General features: G+C 42.8%; 1 long non-coding RNA gene across 1 annotated transcript in view; it reads right to left on the reverse strand.

The window, feature by feature from the left end:
- LOC142828535 (uncharacterized) overlaps positions 1–17671 on the reverse strand; it is a 33055-nt gene extending 15384 nt beyond the window's left edge. Inside the window, exons 1-2 of the long non-coding RNA XR_012903107.1 lie at positions 17581–17671; positions 16645–16724 (exon numbers count right to left, since the gene is read on the reverse strand). This is a non-coding gene — a long non-coding RNA (uncharacterized LOC142828535). The remainder of the gene's footprint in view (positions 1–16644; positions 16725–17580) is intronic.
- Between the last annotated feature and the right edge of the window lie 4917 nt (positions 17672–22588).

Genomic DNA, 22588 nt, shown 5'->3' on the forward strand with positions numbered 1-22588 from the left:
AGCCCGAAGGACATACTGGTGAATCTAGCCCCCTGAACAATATTATAACCTGGCCATTGAAAGCGTGTAGTGATGGCCCTTCACTGGTATCTGAAAAGTATTTTGTAACTCACATGAGATGAGTTGGTGATTTTCAATCATTTCCTTTGTGTATCGGGGTTCAAAAATGGGACCCTCGACCTTTGGCCAATTTTGGGCCCACAAACCAGCCAGAGACCTTTCTTTTAGTACAATCACCCTTAAGGTTTCAGAGTGGAAAAAGATAACTTGTGGGGTTCCACAAAGGTCCGTGCTGAGACCAATCCTATTCAACCTACTTATAAATGATCTGGAGGAAGAGGCAAACAGTGAAGTGGCAAAATTTGCAGGTGATACTAAACTACTCAAGATAGTTAAGACCAAAGCAAACTGTGAAGAGCTTCAAAATGATCTCACCAAACTAAGTGATTGGGCAACAAAATGGCAAATGAATTGTAATGGTGATAAATGCAAAGTAATGCACATTGGAAAAATAATCCCAACTATACAGACAAAATGAGGGGAACTAATTTATCTATTACCACTCAAGAGAGAGAACTTGGAGTCATTCTCCAAAAACGTCCACTCTATGTGCAGCAGCTGTCAATAAAGCTAACAGAATGATAGGAATCATTTAAAAAGGGATAGAGAATAAGAAAGAGAATATCTTATTGCCTCTTTATAAATCCACGGTGCATCCACATCTTGAATATTGCATACAGATGTGGTCACCTCATCTCAAAAAAGATATATTGGCATTGGAAAAGTTTCAGAAAAGGGCAACAAAAATGATTAGGGGTTTGGAATAGGTGCTATATGAAGAGAGATTAAAAAGACTGGGACTTTTCAGCTTAGAAAAGAGGAGACTAAGGGGGATCTGATAGAGGTCTATAAAATCATGACAGGTATGGAGAAAGTAAATAAGGAAAAGTTATTTACTTGTTCCCATAACAAAAGAACTAGGGGTCACCAAATGAAATTAATAGGCAGCAGGTTTAAAACAAACAAAAGGAAGTTTTTCTTCACTCAGCACACAGTCAAGCTGTCGAACTCCTGGCTAGAGGATATTGAGAAGACCAGGACTTTAACAGGGTTCAAAAAAGAACTAGATAGATTCATGGAGGTTATGTCCATCAATGGCTATTAGCCAGGATGGGTAGGAATGGTGTCCCTTCCCTCTGTCAGAGGATGAAAATGGGTGAAGGGATAGGGATTGCTTGAAGATTCCCTGTTCTGTTCATTCCCCCTGGAGTATCTGGCATTGGCCACTGTCAGAATACAGGATACTGGGCTAGATGGACCTTTGTCTGACCCAGTATGGCTGTTCTTAGTGTCCATGTCTGTTCCCACCACCTTCTATACACAGAGCTTCAGGGACCACTAGCTTCTGCAGCTAGTTGGGACTGCAAATAGTTCCCTCTCTTCCTTCACTGCCTTCACTGCCTTCCTGCCAGCCTTATGTAGCCCTGAGGCTAATGAGTCCAGCAGCTGTTCCCCATTTACCCCTCAAATGTGTGCTTGCTCAGCCAGCTCCAATTAACTTTTCCTGCTGGTGCTGGAATGACAGGGCTCTGATTCAGGCTTCTTAGCCAGCAGCCTGTCATACCCGGGAACAGCCGCTCGTGTGACCAAAAGCTTCACCATTTTCACTAACTGGTTTTGATAACAAGAATAATGAGTTCAATGTATATTTGACCTCTATTGGTTACAAAGTACGAAACAAACTCAGTTATGTTTGTCCTAGTTCGGCATTCTTTGTGTGGTGGAGTTTGAGGTGCGGAAGGAAAGCAGTTTGGGGCCCTTCATCATTTTAGGGTGGGAGTTGTGAAAACACGCCTCTTGACCTAACTCTGCTCCTTTGAACTCAGTGAATAAAATTCCTGCTGGTGTCAATGGTTAAGCCAACACAATACTGGAAATCCCATCCTGAAATCTTGCCATATCACCGGAAAGACCAAAGAGCAAGGATTTAGGGAGCAAAGATGGTCTGGTGGCTAGTGTGCTAGCCTAGACATTAGACAACATGTTCCACTCCCTTCTCTCCAACAAGCTTCTTGTGGGATCATGGGCCAGTTGGTTTGGGACAGGTTTTTAAAGGGATTTATGCACTTAATCAGATGGGCACCTAAGTCCCCCATGTAAATGGCACTGATGTTTTCAAAACCATAGCTAAGTTTCCACTCAGCAGCACTTGCAGAGAAGGAAGTGGTGCTGCCCATCACATCTCATGAGTTATATAAAGGCAGAGCTTAGTCCAAAGTCCCACTGGCTCCGAAGTGGAATTTCTAAAAGTAGCAGGGGGAAAACTAGGCCTGATTTCAGAGGCCTGCTGCCTAGGGACTGCTACTTTTCAGACTTACAGCAGGAAGCCACTGATGGGGCGCAGAGTGGGGTAGCATAGCAAACACAAAAAAGACACCTGGGGCCACAGGGTCAGAGCAGAAGACAGAGAGAAAGGGATGATTTCAGCTGCGAGAGTCTCCTCTACCTAAGCAGCTGACATGGCTTAGAAGCTTAAATTCAGACATCTTGTGTCTGAGGATCATGAGCAGAGGAAGAAGCCCAAATCTCGCCCATTAGTCAGGTGCACCTAAGTGGCTGCCTACACCTCCTCTTCTCCCTTGTTCTTTCCTCGACAGTTCATTTGTGACTAGCTTAGGGGGCTTCCTATTCATCTAGCCAGCTTCTGACAATCCCATTTCATAGGCACTTAAAGTCTCTGCACACTCTACAGGGAGGAGTCTGGTTGGTACAGAGCTACCTACCATGCAGCTGAAAAGTCCAGTTGGGTTGGGTGTGGTTCCACTTGAACAACCCTAAATCCCATGAAAAATCTGGCCCTTAAGCCTCTCTGTGTCTCAGGTCCCCAGGTATAAAATAGTGCTTCGTTCCCTATGCAACCCTTCTTCCTGGAGGAGCTGGCAGCAAACAATTCCGGGTCCAATCTCTAGGGGTACTTTTTCAACAATACAACACAGAACCAGTTCAAGTATCTACTCAGCAACCTGGGAAAATTACACACCGCCCCCAAGCACCTCTGATAGGCAATACTTTTAATGAAAGGAGAGAAATCGCCCAACATTAATTAGGGAAAATGCTGCAAGCAGGACTCAGACATGAAACTGTGAGCAGCATGTTCACACCAGAGTGCATTGGGCAGTCGTCTTCCTCATGTTCTTCATTCAAAAGTTCCTTTTCTGTGCCCCTCTCTGCTCCCTCAACATACCCCACTCCCAGTGGTTGTCCTTAGTCAGTGAGGAGCCAGGGTTCAGAGTTCATCTCCCACCCAGCAAAGAGGGCACCTGGCGTGTGAGTCCATCGCCCACCCAAAGAAGAGGGTACCTGGCTTCAGAGTCCATCGCCCACCCAAAGAAGAGGTTACCTGGCTTCTGAGTCCATCGCCCACCCAAAGAAGAGGGCACCTGGCTTGCTCCACCATCTGAGTACTTGTTCTGGCTGGCTGCCCGCCCCACCAGTGGCTGGGCCTCACTCCTGGCTGCTCCTGCCAACTGACTGCTAGCCACTCCCTCTGGCTGACTGCTCACTACTTTCACTAGCCACTCCTGACAGTCACCCTCTGCTGTCACTGGCCTCACTGCTGCAATCTTAGTTGGTCAGCTCTTACGGATTTGTAGCTCTCGGGAGGCTATGCCACCACACGTGATTTCAGGGCTCAAAATAATGAAAGGTTTCTTATTAGCCAGGTTGGGTAGGAATGGTGTCCCTAGCCTCTGTTTGTCAGAGGCTGGAAATAGGTGACAGGAGAGGGACCACTTGATGATACCCTGTTCTGGTCACTCTGTCTGGGGCATTCGGCATGGCCCACTGTCAGATGGCAGGATACTGGGCTAAATGGACCTTTGGTCTGACCCAGAATGGCCATTCTTATGTTCTTGTGAAGCCAATGTAGCTCTGTCTTTGAACAGCGGGGAGGAACAAGTTAAACGTTAGATTGAGTCCCCACCTTCTGGCAGGAACACTTGTCTCTATTCCTCTCCGCTTTCACCAGAGTCTGCCATTTGAGTTCCTGGCTTAACAAGGTCCTTTCAGCAGAGGATGACCCCTTCATTTGAGAAAAGTTAAGCACAGTTCTTCTCCCCTTTTCTCAAACAATAAAGACAACAACATCAATAATAGCATTTCACTACTCCTGCATAAAGTACTAAAAGTGATTTACAACCCAATACTAGCCTCTTGGAGCTACACATCTTCTATCTATCAGATACCCTAGCCAGAATAAGTGTGTTCATGTAAATACAGTTTGCTCCTGAAGTCTTGCCCCCTCGGCAACTTGCTGTTAGGGGATGGCTTATTCAGACCCTGCTTACACTTACCTCACAGGAGTTTGATGGGCATAAATAAATTAAAGATTGTGAAGTGGTCAAATATTATGGCAGAGGTGTCCTGTAAGTACCTTAAATTCTGATCTCTTCTTTATTGCACTAGCATAAATTCTTTGCAGCCATTTTGTTTGTTGAGTTTTACACTACGTCTAGACTGCAAGCCTCTTTCGAAAGAGGCTTCTTTGAAAGTATCTTTCGAAAAAGCCTCTTTCAAAAAAGAGCATCTAGACAACAAGAAGATTTTTTGAAAAAAGCAGCTCGCTTTTTCGAAAGAGAGTTTGGATCCTCTCTTTCGAAAAAGCCGTGTTTTCATGCAATAGCGCCTTTTTCGAAAGATGATTTTTGAAAAAAGGCATTATTCCTCATAGAATGAAGTTTACCACCATTGACAAAATGGCCACGTTCTTCCGATTTACTGTCGACAGAACGCGGTGGAAGTCTAGACGCAGGTAACGTTTTTTCTAAAAAAGGCCACTTTTTTCAAAAAAACTCTGTAGTCTAAACACATCCTTAGACCGGAATTGTGGTTTCCTTGAATAACAGTAATGTACATTGGTGACACAGTGTCATGAAAGTTTGCATCTGCTTTTGCGGTGAAACGTCACCGTATTCAAAGCACCAGAACAATATCTATGTACTTCTTAAGTCCCACTTAAGTCTGGGTTTGAGTGCTTAAGAGGTGCACAGGCCATATGCAAGCTCTCAGAAGAGGGGATGAATATTAGCCAGAATTAATAGAAAACTTCAGTTTCTAGACCCATGAATCTAGTAACTTTCCCCAGCTCTTTAAAAAGAAAAAAACAACAACAGTGAGCTCAAATTGAGATTTCTGTCCTAATCTGTTCATGTTAATGAATGAGTGGTTTTTCCCTAATTGATAGCTTCGAGTAGAAATGTGGACTTTTTTTGTACGTTGATTGCCTTGGCCATTGTTGGAGCCGTACATAAATTGGTAGGCGGGCACGTCACTTCCACATTTTTTTTTCCACGCTGCAATTTCAGAGTCAGTTAAGTCATTGGATGATGTTGTTTAATTCCCTTCTAAATAACAGGTTTATAGAACAAGAGAACCGGCACTAAGAAATTATAGCCCGCCAGAACACTTCTACGGCTGACACATGCACATTTTTTATTTCAAAATTATTATTGTGGTGCTTTTATTTATTTATATCTTTATTAATTTCACCATATATAAAAGTGAAAAGTTAGTTTTAACAACAAAAACCCACAATAATATAAATGGCAAAATTCCCACTGATTTTCAACAGCAGTAAGATCTGGTCTTATATCATTTTTCCTCTATTTTTTTGGGGGGGGGGGGTGTTAGAGATTAAATTAGATGGGAAAACATTTTTGTGACAACATCCAACTCCCTCCTGAAAGGCTATCATCAAGTCCTCATATATTAAGAGATTAGCACGTGGATTTTGGAAGGGTTATAAACTCACTTGTTTCACAGCACATGCCAATCTCAAGCGATGGGGAGGGTTGGTAATCCCTTACTGTACTGCTGTGTGTATTTCACCTCCTCGGATGCAGCTAGTACTGGCTAGTCACTGTTGGTGATAGATTGCTGTATTTGTTGTACTACTGATTTGCTCCATCCCACCAGTCGTTATGTACCTACTATGCAGTCCTGTCAATGGCTTCCTTGTTCTTCTAATAGCAAAGCCGCTCCACCATTTTAAATCTGTAATGCATCAATGAAAGGAACTTGGTTCTTGATGGAATAGCCATACATTAGGGAGGGTATGTCTACGCTACAGTGCTAATTCGAACTAACTTAGTTCAAATTAGTTAATTCGAACTAAGCTAATTCGAACTAACGGATCCAGACTAAAAAACTAGTTCGAATTAGCATTTTGCTAATTCGAACTAGCATGTCCACATTAAGTGGACCCTGAACCGGGGTTAAGGATAGCCGGAAGCAGTGCCGGCAGGGCATCAGATGAGGACTTAGAGCGTAGAGCTGCTGCCTCAGGCTAGCCGAGGGCTGTGCTTAAAGGGACCCGACCCCCATCCCGGACAGACAGTTCTCAGGGGTGCCCCGCTGGCAAAGCAGTCCTGTCTTGAAGTGCCCTGAGTGCCCATACTGGGCACATCATAGCACTCGGCCATCAGACCGGCTGCACTTGCCGCAGGCTGCCATCTGGGGAGAGGGGGCAATTGGGGGGCTGCAGGAGAGCTTCCACCCCCAGAAGCCCGCAGAGCCAGCTCAGTCCTCCCCATCGGGAGCGCGTACCCCATTCCTCCCTCACCTCCTTCCACTTACCCTTCCCTAGCCCCTCCTCTTGATGTACAGAATAAAGGACAATTGTCTTCCAAAATGGAATCTGTCTTTATTGAACAAAACTGGGAGAGACTGGGAAAAGGAGGTGAGAGAGGGGAAGAGAGAGGGTGGGAGAGGGGAGGGCAACTACAATGATCAGGGGTTGGGAACAGGTCCCATATGAAGAGAGGCTAAAGAGACTGGGACTTTTCAGCTTAGAAAAGAGGAGACTGGGGGGGGGATAGGATAGAGGTCTATAAAAGCATGAATGGGGTGGAGAGGGTGCATACAGAAAAGTTCTTCATTAGTTCCCATAATAGAAGGAATAGAGGACACCAAAAGAAAGGAATGGGTAGCAGGCTTCAAACTAGTAACAGAAAGTTGTTCTTCACAAAGCAAATAGTCAACCTGTGGAACTCCTTGCTGCAGGAGGCTGTGAAGGCTAGAACTAGAACAGAGTTTAAAGAGAAGTGAGATCAAGTCATGGAGGTTGGGTCTATGGAGTGGTATTAGCCAGGGGGTAGGAGTGATGTCCCTGCCCAAAGTTTGTGGAAGGCTGGAGAGGGATGGCACAAGACAAATGGCTTGGTCACTGTCTTCGGTCCATCCCCTCCAGGGTCCCTAGGGTTGGCCGCTGTCGGCAGACAGACTACTGGGCTACATGGACCTTTGGTCTGACCCAGTATGGCCATTCTAAGCTCAGGGCTCAGGGTTGGGGGTCTCAGTGGACCACCTTGATTTTCATGCACACCTGCTCCTGGGTGGCCAGGCTGGCAGCTCTCCTGCCCTAGATGGCCACTTTCCTGTGCCTAGTGCAGAGGTCGTGGACGAGGTCCACAATGTCCGCACTAGACCAGGTGGGTGCCCGCCTCTTGCGGTCCCGCACAAGCTCCCGGGAGCCGCCAGCATGGTCCCGGGAAGAGGGGGAGGGCTGGGGGGCATCGGGTGGCTGGCTCAAGCCGTGCCAGGTGCAGGGTCTGCTGGCTGGGTTCTGGCAGGCTTGCACCTGGCACGGGCATCGTAGCCAGACCGTGCCCCTTTAAGAGGTCCAGGGCCGGGAGGGGGGCAATAGAGTTTCCCTGGTGTTGGCCAGAGTGGCCATCAGGGAAACCTGGGGAGGGCTAGCCTCCCACTAGTTCGAATTAAGGGGCTACACAGCCCTTAATTCGAACTAGTAAGTTCGAACTAGGCTTAGTCCTCATAGAATGAGGTTTACCTAGTTCGAACTAAGCACTCCACTAGTTCAAATTAAGTTCGAACTAGCAGAGCGCTAGTGTAGCGCCTATCAAAGTTAATTCGAACTAATGTCCGTTAGTTCGAATTAACTTTGTAGTGTAGACATACCCGGATAGACCAAAGAAAACAGAGGCAGCCAGGGCAAACTATTGCCAGTGACACTTAGGAATGCTGGGAAAAGTATCCCAAAATTCAGGGGGCTCCATTGTGAGGGTGTGTCTAGACTACTGAGTTTTGTCGACAAAAGTGGACTTTTGTCGACAAAACTGTACCAGCGTCTACACTACCGCTGAGTTCTGTCGACATAACGTCGACAGAACTCAGCAGTTTTGTCGACGCTGGTATACCTCATTTTACGAGGCATAACACGTTCTGTCGACAGAGTTCTGTTGACAGAAGGTGTTATTGCCTGTAGGGTTGCGTCTAGACTACAGGGTTCTGTTGACAAAGCAGCTTGCTTTGTCGACAGAACTCAATGTGTCTGGACGCTCTTTGTCGACAGAAGTTTTGTCGACAGATACTGTCGACAAAACTTCTGTCGACAAAACCCGATAGTCTAGACGTACGCTGAGTTTCAGACTTCAGATGGCCTGGCAACCTCTGGCTTTGGCTTGGTCTCTGAGACTACGTCTAGACTGTATTGCTTTTTTGGGATACCAGAAGTATTCCAAAAAAGCAATGCCACGTCCAAGGAATGCATCCGTTTGTTGAAAAAATTTCGAAAGAACGGACGCGCTTTTTCGCCATCCCTGTAAACCTCATTCTACAAGGAATAAGGGATGGCTCGAAAGAGCACTTTTTTCCAAAATTTGGTGCCATGTAGACTCGCCAAATTTCAAAAGAGCTTCTTTCAAAAGTAAATCGAAACAAGATACACAATTTGTGCAAGACAAATTGTGTATCTTTTTCCTATTTAACAATGCAGTCTAGACATAGCCTGAGTCTGAGCTCCTCAAAGGGATTCATGCTCCTAACTCGTTGACTTCAATGGGTCCTACATGTCTAAATTCATCTAAGGAGGGCCTGAGAGGCTAAGCTCTCTAGGGGAGACTACTATACTTCCCATATTGGAGACTAGCATCAGTTTTTGTACCCGATGCTGGGGCTAGTCACAATTTTAGTCCCTGTGTTCAAGAGAGTGTCTCCCTCCACATCATTCCCAAAGGGGGAAAGGAAGAATGGGAAGCAGTTTTTCTCTGTACCAGGTACAGAGGAGTTACATCGGGCAGAATGCATCATTATCTCAAAGAATGGTTCAGCCCATAACCCTCATAAGTACTAGGAATATCTGAGAAGGGTTGTAGCATTTTGATGAACATTCACCTCCCAAAATGATCCTGGGGTGTGAAGATTGTGGAAAGCCATTAATCTGCCCCCAGGAGTAGAAATAGGGATTTTTTTGGTTCATTTTTCCAGCATACAAATCATAAGCATTCACTGAAGTAGAGCTGAAAGTACTAGGGCTAATATCTGTCATGTTTTATTGTTTTTAAATTTTAGTATTTTGGTACAAAGGCTTTTTTTTTTCATTCGGGGAAAGTGGTGCAAAAATAGCCATTAGGATGTTTATGCACAGGGACATTAAGGTCTAGGGCCAGATTCCCAGCTTGTGTAAACTGGTATCACTCCTGATCTCTTTTAACCTTTGATGGTCCCAGGTGGAGCTGGAAATCAAGACTTCTGACATTTGCTTTTGGCTCCAACACTAACTATTCTGTGTGAACTTTTGTTTGTATGTCACTTATACTTCCAGCACCTCAGTGTATCCAGCTTCTAAAGAAGGGACACTTATTAGCTGAAAACTTTCCCTCAAAACTGATTCTTATGGGAAACATAATTTCTTTTCTTTTGTTTTGAAAAGTGTTGTCTGCTCTCAGGTTTCAGTCAAAAATATTCACAGTTGGGGTTGCTTGATGAAAAATCAACATTTTCAATGAGGGAAAGGGGAAACATATTTCTAACAACTCTGTTAATAGTCTTATAATATATTTATAATAACTGTATTTATTCAACTTTAGTTGAAAAATACTTTGAGATTCTCAGACAAAAAGTGTAAAGAATTGTAATTCATAATCCATTTGCCCCCTGAATTTCTTCCACTCAAAGGAGGCCGAAACCTACTGGCTGAAAATGTCAGTAATAACTAGATGCACACAATACAAAACTGTTTGAAACTGTTCATTTCCTTTGCTGGCAAAAGCCTCTGAACTTCCAGTAACCATAGCAACATAACCACAAGCTGCTAAATTTTAGACACTTTTTGTACATTGCCTATTTTTTTCCAGTGTATAGAAAGCTAATAGGATACACACACTTTGTACTTTGTTTGCCTTGTTAAGCTAAGTTGAATAATTGGTGATTAACGGAATGGATAAAATATAAGTCCTTTTCCTAGAAAATAGATTTTAAGATTTAGAATTCATTATAAATTGGTGGAAATGGTCCTGATACCTGATATATATCTGCAAGAGAAGTAAGCATCTCTCTAACATGAAGCACATGAGTAGTCCCAGGGAGAAGACATGATCAATACTAAAGTGTCACCAAGATTTTATCAAGGTCCTACCATATTGAGCATTTGTCCTAAAAGCCACAGCTCCAGAAAACATTCAATTATGGGAGAAGCTCAGATTTTTTAACTAAAATAAGTTCCTAGCCTCAGTGTTGTGGTGCAAAGCTTGATAACACAAGTCTCAAAAGCACAGACACCAGAACTCAAAGTGTGTGTGGGGGGGAAGAAGGGGGGCTATCAACAAATTTTTTTTTTTTATATATCTTAGGGTTTTTGAACAAATTGTATTATTTCTTGGGGACCCGACATACCATTTTTTTTGTTAATGCCTGGGGTTGGCAACACTACTTCTGTCTGCAAGATATCAGAATCACTGTTTAGTTTAGACCTCATTCCATAGCTATTCATGATGGAGGTATTGATGGGTTGAACTCAGTGAGAAAATTTGGATAGTATGGATTAGATCATAGCCTCCTTGGAGTAGGCATTGTCTCTCTGTTCTGTTTATATTGCACCTAACAAAATGGGGCCCTCGTCTATGTCTGCAAAACATGGCTAAACAGTATGGGGGAAAGAAGGAGCTGGAGAGCTATAGATGAGACTGTCTGCCCTCGATACCTGGAAGGTTACTGGGGCAATGTATAAAACATTCAATCTGCAAATACCTGGAGGACAAAGGGGAGATCACGACCAGCCAAAATGGATTTACTAAGAACTAATCATTCATAACCTGCTTGATTTCCTTCTTTGAAAAGGTATCTGGTTTGGCGAATAGGAGGAATGCAGTGGACAAAACATACTCATGATATTCTCGTAAGTAAGCTGGAGTAATGCAGGCTTCTTAATGCATTGAACAACAGAAATCAAAGAGTAATTATGACTGGAATAGTAATAGAAATGTAGCCATGTTAGTCTGGTCTAGCTGAAACAAAAAACAGGACTGTGTAGCACTTTAAAGACTAACAAGATGGTTTATTAAGTGATGAGCTTTAGTGGGCCAGACCCACTTCCTCAGATCAAATAGTGGAAGAAAATTGGCATGACCATATATACCAAAGGGAAACAATCAAAAAAATGAACACATATGAAACAGACAAATCAAATTTCAGAACAGAAGGGGGAGGAGGGGGGGAGGTAAATGTCTGTGAGTGCTGGAATGCTATCATTTTGGAAACAATTCTCAAGTGTGTTTCCACAGGGATCTGGCTTGAGTCCAGGATTCTATACCTTTATTAACAACGTGGATGTAGGAATGGAGAGTACACTGATCAAATTGGTAGCTGACACAAAGTGGGAGTCGGAGGCAGGGGGATTGCCAACACTTTGGAGGGTAGAGCTAAATTGAAAGGGATCTTGATAAACTGGAAAACTGGGCTGTAGGCAACAAAATGAAATTTAACAAAGACAAAAGTAAGGTGTTACACACCGGGAAGTAAAACAAAATGCACAAATACAGAATGAGGGATGACTGACTCGGCAGCAGCACTGCTGAGAAAGGATCTGGGGGTTATGGTGGATCACAAACCTTAATATGAGTCAACAATGGGATGCTATTGCCGAAAAATCAAATTCAATCTTGGGTTACTTTACCAAAGGCATCACATGCAAGTGATGGGAGGTGATAAGGTTTTCTCTTCTTGGCTCTAGTTAGACCTCAGCTGGAGCACTGTGTCCCATTTTGGTCACTGCTAGATAGAAAGAATGTAGAGAAACTGGAAAAAGATCCAGAGGCAAGTGGCAAAGATGATCTAAAGGATGGAACACTAGCCATATGAGCCAAAACTGAAGAAGCTGGGAATGTTTAGTTTGGAAAAGGGGAAAGCAAGTGGGGATATGATAGTGGTTTTCAAATATTGAAAAAGCTGCCATAAAAAAGGGAGAACAAATGTTCTCTTACCGCACAGGGCAGGATAAGAGGCAATGGGTCCAAACTACCGCATAGCAAATTGAGATTAACTCTCAGGCAAAACTCCCAAACTGTAACAACAGGAGGACAAAGAAACAGATGCCAGGGAAATTGTGGAATTTCCTTCACTGGAGGTTTTTAAAAAGAGGCAGGATAGCCATCTGTCTAGACTAAGTAACCCTGACAATCCATTTTAACCCCACAGCTTTCTGTTTTTTTATTCTAATGACATTTCACCCTTTGGCACAAATATCCCAAAGGATGAAAAGCTGTTAGCACCATTGTTAGCAGTGACTCATATCAAACAAACACTTTCATTAAAATAAATTCTGTTCACAGATTATTCACATAAAGAATAAAGACAATGTTCACCCATTTCTAATGGGGAACACACACAAAGGCCGTGTCCACACTCAGGGGTTCTTTCAAAAAAAGTACCCTTTTTTCGAAAGAACTTCCCCTGCGTCCAGACTCAAGCCGCGTTCTTTCGAAATTATTTCGAAAGAACGCGGCTTTTCTTTCGATGGCGGTAAACCTCGTTTCACGAGGAAGAACGCCTTCTTTCGAAAGTTCCTCTTTCGAAAGAAGGCGTTCTACAATGTAAAGAGGCCGTCTTCGAAAGAGAGCATCCAGACTCGCTGGGTGCTCTCTTTCGAAAAAGCGGATTTCCTCTATCGAAAGATCCGCCTGCTGTCTAGACGCGATCTTTCGAAAGAGGCTCTTTCGAAAGATGCTTTCGAAAGAGGCTCTTTCGAAAGAAGCCTGCAGTCTAGACACAGCCAAAGAGATCAATAGCTGTGGCCAGCTTCAGGCAAAGCCGTTTATGCCTCTTTGCTATTATTATGCGCATTACAGTAGCACCCAACAGTCCCAAAACTATAACCCTGCTACGTGAGGAAGTACACACAACCAGGAGCAATATCTGCCTCAGAGAGGGTTGCAATCTATCTAGACTAGGAAAGTATTATTAGGACCATCTTTGTAGATGAGGAATTGATGCTCAAGAGATTAAGAAATTTGTGTAAGGTTGCACAGGAAGCCTATGGCAAAGCCAAGACTTAAACCCAGATGTTCTGAGCTCTCGTCTAGCCACAAGGCTCCCCTTCCTCTGCCAATTCCAGAGAGCTTCCATTTAAACCTGTGCTTTGCTAAATCAAGTTGGAGGCAGAACAGTGTGTACAAAGTCTTTATCCTAATTAGCAGGATTCACCCTCTGGCAGAGGAGCTTTTATTAGAAATACTTTCCCCTCCAGGCTACATCTACTTTGCAGAGTTTTTCTGGGATACCAGAGGAATTCTGGAAAAACTCCACTGCATCCAGTAAACATGTCTGCTCTTCTGATTTTTTGGGGGGGGAGAGCAGTCCTGCTCTTTCGGAAGCCCTGTAAACCTCATTTCATAAGGAAGAAGGGATCTTCTGAAAGAGGAGGTTTTTCCAAAATTCGGCCAAGTGTAGACGGGCCAAATTTCAGAAAAGCCTCTTCTGAAAAAAGAATCTGAAAAAGGTATGCAAATAGCTGCTTTGAATTCCTTCTCCAAACACACATATCCAGGTTCAGAGAGCAGCCAAAGGGAAGTATGTTGTAAAACAAAGGCAAGAGAATCGGAATTGGGAATTGAGATGGGAAATACTGGGAAATAGAACAGATACTTCTGCCCTGCCTCACTCAGCTTTAGATTGGAAAGAATACAGGGAGAAAGAAAAGAAATATCCTTTAGTTGGTCTACAGTGGGGGCCATTTAGATTCAACAAGAGCAGGAGCCAGAACAGATGAATGCAGCTTAAAATTCTGAGAGATGTACTGGAAGATGGTAACAGATATTGGAGAGAGGACTTGGGAAGGTGGATAACTAATAAGGTGGCTAGCAAATTGGCTGAGAACTAGATACTGAACAATTGAATGACACAAGCATGGAAGGTAGTTAAGCTGCTTAGAGTAGGTAGAGAGTGCAGCCAAAATGTGTGGACAACAAACCTGATTTACTGTGTAATTTGATTATTGTAACCTGTATTGTAACCTGTATGCCCCCAGTCACATATTCCATGCAGTAAGTTATGATTTATGTAGCATGCTGACTGGAACTGTAAAAATATAAGACTCAGATGACTGGGAAGATACATATGGTAGTAGCAACAGGTGTTCCAGACTGAAGTCTGGGGAGAAGAATGGAAACAACTTTCATACAAGAAAGGCATTGAGAGTGGCAACAGGCCAGGTACCAACTTTTAAAATCAGAAAATTGGGACAATGTTATGAATATTACCAGGAACAGAGTAGTGTGAACGTTTTGGAATCTGGAGGAGTGTTATATGGAACAGGTTAACATGGGGGCAGGAAGGAGCGAGGGGCGGGAGGGAGGAAGAGCATTGTGGTAACTGGGTTAGAGTGTGTTGGATATATATCAAAATTGGGACAAAACTCTAGTTTCATTCTAATTGGCTGGGACAGCCCAGGAAGGGAAACTCCTAGGAAAAATAACATGTTTGATCAAGCCAGTTATCTTAAATAGAGATCTTCTTCTATGACCCAATTCTAAAAGTCATTATTCATGGGGGGACTTTTGATTTCCATAGGGTTCAAATTCTACTAAGCAATTTATATTGGTTTAAGTTATCATAGTTAATTCTACAAGGAAAAAAACTTAGAAAAATACCTCTTAGAACATCATGTAATTGTTACCTTTGCATTTTTTTGGCATAAAGACTCAATGCAAATAGCGTGTACTGCAGTACAGTAAGCTTACATTATTATGGCCTCCCTAAAGTGATTTACTAATAACTTGGTAGGGAAAAAAAACCTAATTGCTCATTCGGTGGCATAAAGTTTTGCAAGTAATCCCTTTTCAGCATGTTTGTTTTTTTACTATAAATTATTTGGAAAATATTTGAAAATTCTGGCTAATACAATGTGAAATCGTACATACTGTAAAAAATGATTGCAAAAATGTACCCTTCCAGCGTTATTGGCTGGCCTTTCTACACTGAAGATATAGTATAATCGCCTTGACTGATTTAGTTAAACAAGAATTCATTGCAGTTCCTTTTAGCAGCATGAAAATGGCTGACACAAAGTTTTTGTATCTAGCCATGATGTTTAGTAGCTCCAGGAACAGAGGATGAGAAGTTCTTATCCTTAATATCCAGTTTTTGTTTGGATAATGATATATTTTCTTTAAACATTTAACAGGTTCAATGGGTTGGTTTTTTTTCCTAAAGCAGTGTAAAAAACCAGAATACAAAATGAATTATACTTCAGCATTCAATACTAGGGATGCAAGAAGTTGTTTAAAAACATAAGGGTATGTCTACACTAGCCCCCTAGTTCGAACTAGGGTGGCTAATGTAGTCATTCGAACTTGCAAATGAAACCCGGGATTTAAATATCCCGGGCTTCATTTGCATGTTCCCAGGCGGGCACCATTTTTAAATCCCCTTAGTTCGAACCGACTGCCCGCGGCTACATGCGGCAGTCAGAAGTTAATCCGAACTAAACCCTTAGTTCAGATTAACTGTTACACCTCATTGCATTTTTAAACAACTTCTTGCATCCCTAGTATTGAATGCTGAAGTATAATTCATTTTGTATTCTGGTTTTTTACACTGCTTTAGGAAAAAAACAACCCATTGAACCTGTTAAATGTTTAAAGAAAATATATCATTACCCAAACAAAAACTGGATATTAAGGATAAGGATATTTAAATCCTGGGCTTCATTTGCAAGTTCGAATGCCTCCATTAGCCACCCTAGTTCGAACTAGGGGGCTAGTGTAGACATACCCTAACTGTATAACCTCTAAAATTCCTAACAGTTGCACACACTGTGGGCTCTGCAGTATGAATGTTATTAAAGAGTTGGGACAAAGTTATATTGCAGAGCCGCAAAGAAGCCACGTTATCAGGAGCAGGGCCAACTCCGCTCCTGAGGATGTTTTGCTGTGGGCTCTGCAGCCAGCTCTCTGGGAGCGGGGAGCCAGCATGTAACCTGTGGAAGGGGGAGTGGAGGTGACGGGTGAGCCCGCCACAGACAGGAGCTGCTCCAGGCATCCAGAGCAGCCACTGTCTGCAGTGAGCTCCACAGGGCTAAAGCAGCCCTTTGCATGGGTGGGTGGTGAGCTGTTCCAACCCCTGCCAGTTAACTGGAACTTTTAAACCTGACCTGGTAAGGGTGAGGCTCACGGGTGAACCGGTTAACCATTTGCATCCCTACTCAATACAAAAGTTTACCTTTCTAGTTCAAACAGAATTTGAGACAAATGCAGTCTGTGGCATACACAATATTGTACTAACAAGTGCAAAACTTTAGATTAGGTCACTCCATATTGGTCTTCCTCATATAGTGCTAGAAGGATGTTCTAGTACCTGATTTTAGATGTCCTATGGGCTTCAATCAATATCATTTGTGGCTGTCAGGTTTGGAGCTTGCTATTCCTTTTACCTGTCTAGAAAAAAAAAGTACCACGATTAATGAATAAATAAGTATTTGTGTCATAGGAAGATGGGCAGCAATTAAGCCAAGATACAAAGGCAGTTAGAGGGACCAAACCGTATGTGCTTTGATCTCTGTTGTTTGATTTAGTGTTAATAGCCGTGGGCGAGAAAAGCAATTACATGGACGGTTAGATGAACTTCTGCATTATTCCACCAATTTTTTCAGATTTATATTTACCTGGATCTATAGCTTTGCTGCTATTTAAGTTCTATTAATGTATAATTGGATACGAGTTTCTCCTTATATGCCAAGTATTTTGTTTCTTAGGAAACTAAAATGAGGAGCAGGTAGGAAACCAATGTCATAGATGGATGACTAGTGCAATATGCCAGTTTTGCTTAACCACAAGGACACAGCATTTGGCAGCTTCTAAGCAGTCTTCAAGGGTAGCCCCAGGTGTTGTGCATTTGGGTTATTTATTCTGAAAGTTGGCTGACAGTTTCACATCAGCTGACTAAACAGGAGTTGACAGGTGGGAAAAGGCACTTTTGGACCCCAAAGCCATCTAAAATGCCAAGATCAAATGGAGACCTCAAAGTACCCCTCCAAACTGATTATGGGTAAAGCACTAGGTCATGGGAGCAGACACTAGTTCTGCTGTAGTCCACCATCTCCTCCATGCTTTCCCCAAATAATCACTTTACAAGAAACAATCTTCAGACAGCTGCCTCCCCTTTGAGTCTCAACCTCAGTCCTGCAATGGGAAAGCAGGACTACAATATTGTGTTGATGAAAATGCCATGGAGGGTTGTGTGCCACTAGCACACTGATATATATATTCAGCCCAAATTGCCTTTGTATCTGACCTGGACAGGTGATAGGAAGTAATCCTTACAGGACCATACCAGAGGGCCAAGGAACCACTTCAGAAACATTCTGTCTAACCCTGCCAGTCTGTGCAGTCAAGTAATCATTTCTGCACAGTCAGCCATCACAAAGGGTGCTAACAATGTGATTTTTTAAAAATCAACAGTCAGATGGTTGCTAGGAGATCAATAGTCACTAAGACCTGTTTCATAGCTAAGCCATGGCAGGACTCCAAACCAGACTGAGATGGATGAAGGATGATACACTATGGTTTCTGCCAAAGTGACTTTTTATCCATTTTCTCAATAACCACTCTCTCAGAAAGGGAAAGTGAGACAAAGAGCAACAGTGAAATTGCTAAGGCTGGTCAAATATTTCCCATAATATTTGTGTGTTTGAATAATGGATTTTCATTTTTTTAATAGAAAATGTCTGCTTTCCTCCAATTTTGAAGGGGATCTTTGTCAGAGATCTGAAAAAATTCATGTTAATCAAAAAGTCAAAGTTTTTCCCAAGAATTCAGTTTTCTGACCAACTCTAAAAACTCCTAATCTCAAGAGATCATTTACTGAGCAATGGTCTAAGAAATGCCCATCTGAGCTAAACCAATACTCAGTCCTCACTTAAAGAATTAACAGCCTTCACCAATAAGAAACCCAATATTTCATCATGCGCCAACCCAAAGCTGTCTCTAGCTTTTTCTAAAATACCTGATCATCCTAATCTACACAGGTGATCAGGAGGAGAAACTCTAAAATCACCCCATTCCACACTCATCAGCTTTGCACAATTGGCTAGGTGCATTATAAGGGAAATGTATATTTTATGGAACCATCACTTAGCACAACTGTTGACGGATCAGGATATCAACCTATAACAATGGTCTGATCTGGACTGATAGATCGGATAGTACCTAGGTTGTGAAATCGCATTGTATGCCGGAATTGTTCCAGTTTACCCTGTGCTTATTAAACACAACTACAGTGCCTGTTTCTTTGAGGGTTTTGTGAGAATGTCCTCTCATATTCAATAATGCGCTGTTTTTTCCCCCATGCAATGCCTTGAAATGCATTCTGTTCTCAGAAGTCAGCATTCAACCACAAGTGGTTTGAAAATTTAAGGAGCTGAAACAATGTGGAACGTTAACTTGAATAATCAAACCCTTAAAGTTAATTGTAACAGGGAAAAAAAGAAGTTTAGTTTCTGCTTTAATTCTAAAATCCTAATGCGTATTAACCTTTTAATTGATAGTCTTATGGGGAATGAATACATCCTAGAAAGCCTTGTGCATTTGCATTGTTATAAGATGCACACAGTAAAGGAGATCATGGAATGGACCATTTCTGTTTGCCTTCGAGATTCATTTTAATCTATATGGTTTTGATACCACTAGCTTTTCTGCTTGGCTGAAGGCAGAGCTGGAATCTTGTAAAGCAGGTACTTTTTCATTTTTTCCCTCTGTTTTAAACTGTAATAACAGAACCTTCCCAATTTTCTTATAATCTGCTTCATGTCAATTCCCTCAGGTTGCTAGCTCCAATCTAATTCTATTTTTAAACAAGGGTATTTGTTTCTTGCTCTTCTTAGCTACCCTTTGTTTAACCCCTAATTTGAATCTGCCAGTCTTTCCAATTGTCACCTAGAAGAAATGCACTAGCAAGTAAGAAACTAGTTCACTCTACAGAGTAACATGTAATTCTATATAACGCTGTACATTTTTTACTTTGACACTGTATCCTACTATGCAATAATTCCATCAAAAAGCAGAAATTAAGGCTGCATGTGTAAACTACCTCAAACCAAAGGCCTATAGTAAATCATACTAAAAGTGAAATCCTGCTGTTCTTTAAATCTAATGCCAAAACTCCCACTGTATTCAATGGAGCCTTGATTGCATCTCAGATTCACGGGATCATATACAGTTTCTCAAATAACAATGCATTATTGGTATTGCCAACCCAAAACATTCCAATATCATGAATCATTTCTCCCAAATAAGCGGCTTAAAATGTAATTTCAATAAATCGTGCATTCTTTTTTATTTTTCTTCTGATTTCTGAGACATTAGGGGTGCACTTGGGTCGTAGTTTCAAGCTTTTCTTTCCAATCATGAGTGATAGAAACCTCTTCCAGTGCACCTCCTTTTGCCCTAATTTTGAAGCCTTAAGCATTGGGTGGGATAACTGGACAAAAGTGAATGTCTGACCACTTGCTTATTTCACAAAGAACAATGAGCAATGCTATGTATAAAATGACAAATATATTCATTTCAGTGTATTCTGCAGGGCAAGAAATTAAATCCCTCTTGACTGAAATGAATGTGTTTTGAAATACAAATATAAAAATTATATGCATGTATTGGAAACAGAAGGAAAATCAGTGACATATTGTGTGTTAACAGGAAGATGATAAATCATTTAGAGTAAGTTTTACACCAGCTACACCTTAGCAATATACTGCTAAAGACTACAACAATTTGATGCTGCTACATAGTACAATTGGTCAAAAAATTCTGACAGGAGAGTTTCCCATTGAGAAAATACCATTTCACTGACTTTGAAACTTTCTCTAGGAATGTGTCAGTTTGGGAGAAAGTCAAAATGAAGTGTGTGGTTAAGATCAATATCATTAGGACTTTATTGGAACAAAGCAAGTCAGTATTTTCATTTTCACACCCACATTTCTTTTATATGATAAATCATACAGTTTTAATAGCTGAAATTGAAAAGAAACACTTTGATGAGCCTGAAACAATTTAAATTTTAAAATTCATTAAATGGAAAATCTTGAGATTTCCATTTTCATTTCATTTTGGAATAAAAACAAACTTTGAAGCGTTGAAATTTAATAAAGAGAGGCAATTCCATTCCTAATTATTTAGATTGTTTTGATGGTAGATTTACACATGCCTCCTCCCTCCCCACTGCTCCCGGGGGCACGGAGGTTCGGGCCATGACGCCTCCTCACTGCTCCGGGGACCCTGGGGTGTGCACGGGCTTTTCCCCTTCCCAAAGTGGTGGAAGAGGCCATGCTCAGTGCATTGCTCCTCCTCCTCCCCTGCCCATGGTGAGGGCGGGGACTTAGCAGAGCAGGCAGGGCTGTAGGTGGGTAGGGGGCTTTGCCTCCCCCTAGAAACTTCTAAAGTCTTCTCAAATGTTCTCTGTCACAGACGGTGTGCTGGATGCCTCTTCTTTTATAATAGCATCGATTTTGCTATAGGATCAGGTCAGCTACTATTGCCAGCCTGAAAGTTAAATAAATGGAATGAAAATAATTTATTTCCTAACTTTTCTCCATCAGCTATGTCATATTTTTGACAAACTATTTTAAAAACATTTACACTATATGAGTATGAAAATAGGAAGAATTATTCAAGCAAAAACATGTATCCTGTGACTTTAGCTTCCTTTCCAACACATGAGTTATCTCTTATTATGAGATTTATCTTTTTACAAGTTGCTTATTCAAAATTCGTGTCAATGAAAAAATGTGCGGTGCAGGGGGGGAAGGGATGTGGAAATCACAAAAAAGTTATGAATCGTTTTCTGCTTTTAGAAAAACCATTTCAAATCTGAACATTTTTAACCAGATGTGATGTCAGTGATGTATACCAACGTAATTAGCTGATCAGTTGCCCATCAGTTGTTTGATAGGATTATTATTCAGAATGTTGAGTATTAGTAATTCAGTACTTGTGCTGTGTAATTAGCCAGCTAAATCACACAGCATTGCTTCTACTGCTCCGTTACCAAACCCTTCTGATGTGAATGCTCCTGTTATTACATAGCTGTGTGATTGTTCCTAATGTTCTTTCTGATGGGAAATTTTGCAGAATTATATGCACTGTACAAGCAAATGCATGGTTTTCACTGGAATGAAAGCAATCCTGGCAAATAGGACATATGCCATTGTACCAGTCTTGTCCGACAGTACCCTATGGCCCCCCCTGTTTGGGGGGGGGAGTCTAGTGTCATTTGTGCGCCTTTGCTGGGGGCCGTTAGGACAATTCCCCTGCCTCAGCTACGACACCCTCCTTGATGCATAAATACCAGCGTCTCCCCCACGGCCACAGGGCGAGGGAAAGGGGGGCCCGGGCCCCCCCTCACTCACGGGCCCCTGCCCAGGGCCCTAAGGACACAGATCAGTCTAGATCCAGTCCGGCTGATGGGACATTCTGCCATAACACGTCAGCCCACCAGCCCAACTAGGCTCTGCCCTGGGCTGCTTCCTTTCCCCACCACAGGCTTCGCAGAGCCAGAAGCCTCACCTTTCCTTTGACCGACAGACTGCCGATGTAAAAAACGGGGTCAGCAAACCGGAATAGCTGGCCCCTTAACGCCCTATCTAGCCTCCCAGCTGTTCCCCGGGGTCTCTCCCTGGGGTGTCTCCAAGCCTCCACCCAGCTCCACTCTCCCTTCCCCCCCTCAGGATATGATGGCAGCGTTTTTAAACGCCGCACCACTTCCGCCCTCCCTGATGTCATCAACAAGGGGGGGGAGAGGCTATCATGCCTCCACGCCAGCATCCGCACCACGCTAGACTCACGGGGTGGGGGAACACCCCCGCATCGCCCCTGCTCCTGCCCCCGCGCTCCCAGCCTACCGCCCGCTGGTTGGCCGGTTCGGCAAGCCACGCGCGGCACAGGAACATGCTGTGCATCGCCAGGCTGCCTCCCTCCTGGTGCCGAGCAGCGCCTGATCAGCGGGAGTCGCCATGCGGGGCGAGGGTGCCCCATCACAGCCATATTCATCTATGTCCAATTATTACCCTCGGTGTTTCTATCTCTTGTGACTAGGGCCCCACCAAACTCTTAGTCCCATTTTGGACAATTTCATGGTAATGGGATTTTTAAAATAGCAAATGTTGTGATTTTGGCTACTGAAATTTGAAATTCCATGCTGTTGTCATTGTAGGAGTCCTGTCCCAAAATGGAGTTTTGTGGGAAGGTGTGGGGGTCCAGTCCCGCCCCCTTCCCTGTTTTGACCTCGATACACTCCTTAACGGCCC

This window comes from Pelodiscus sinensis, chromosome 1 (assembly GCF_049634645.1).
Source record: "Pelodiscus sinensis isolate JC-2024 chromosome 1, ASM4963464v1, whole genome shotgun sequence".
Taxonomy (NCBI): Eukaryota; Metazoa; Chordata; order Testudines; family Trionychidae; genus Pelodiscus; species Pelodiscus sinensis.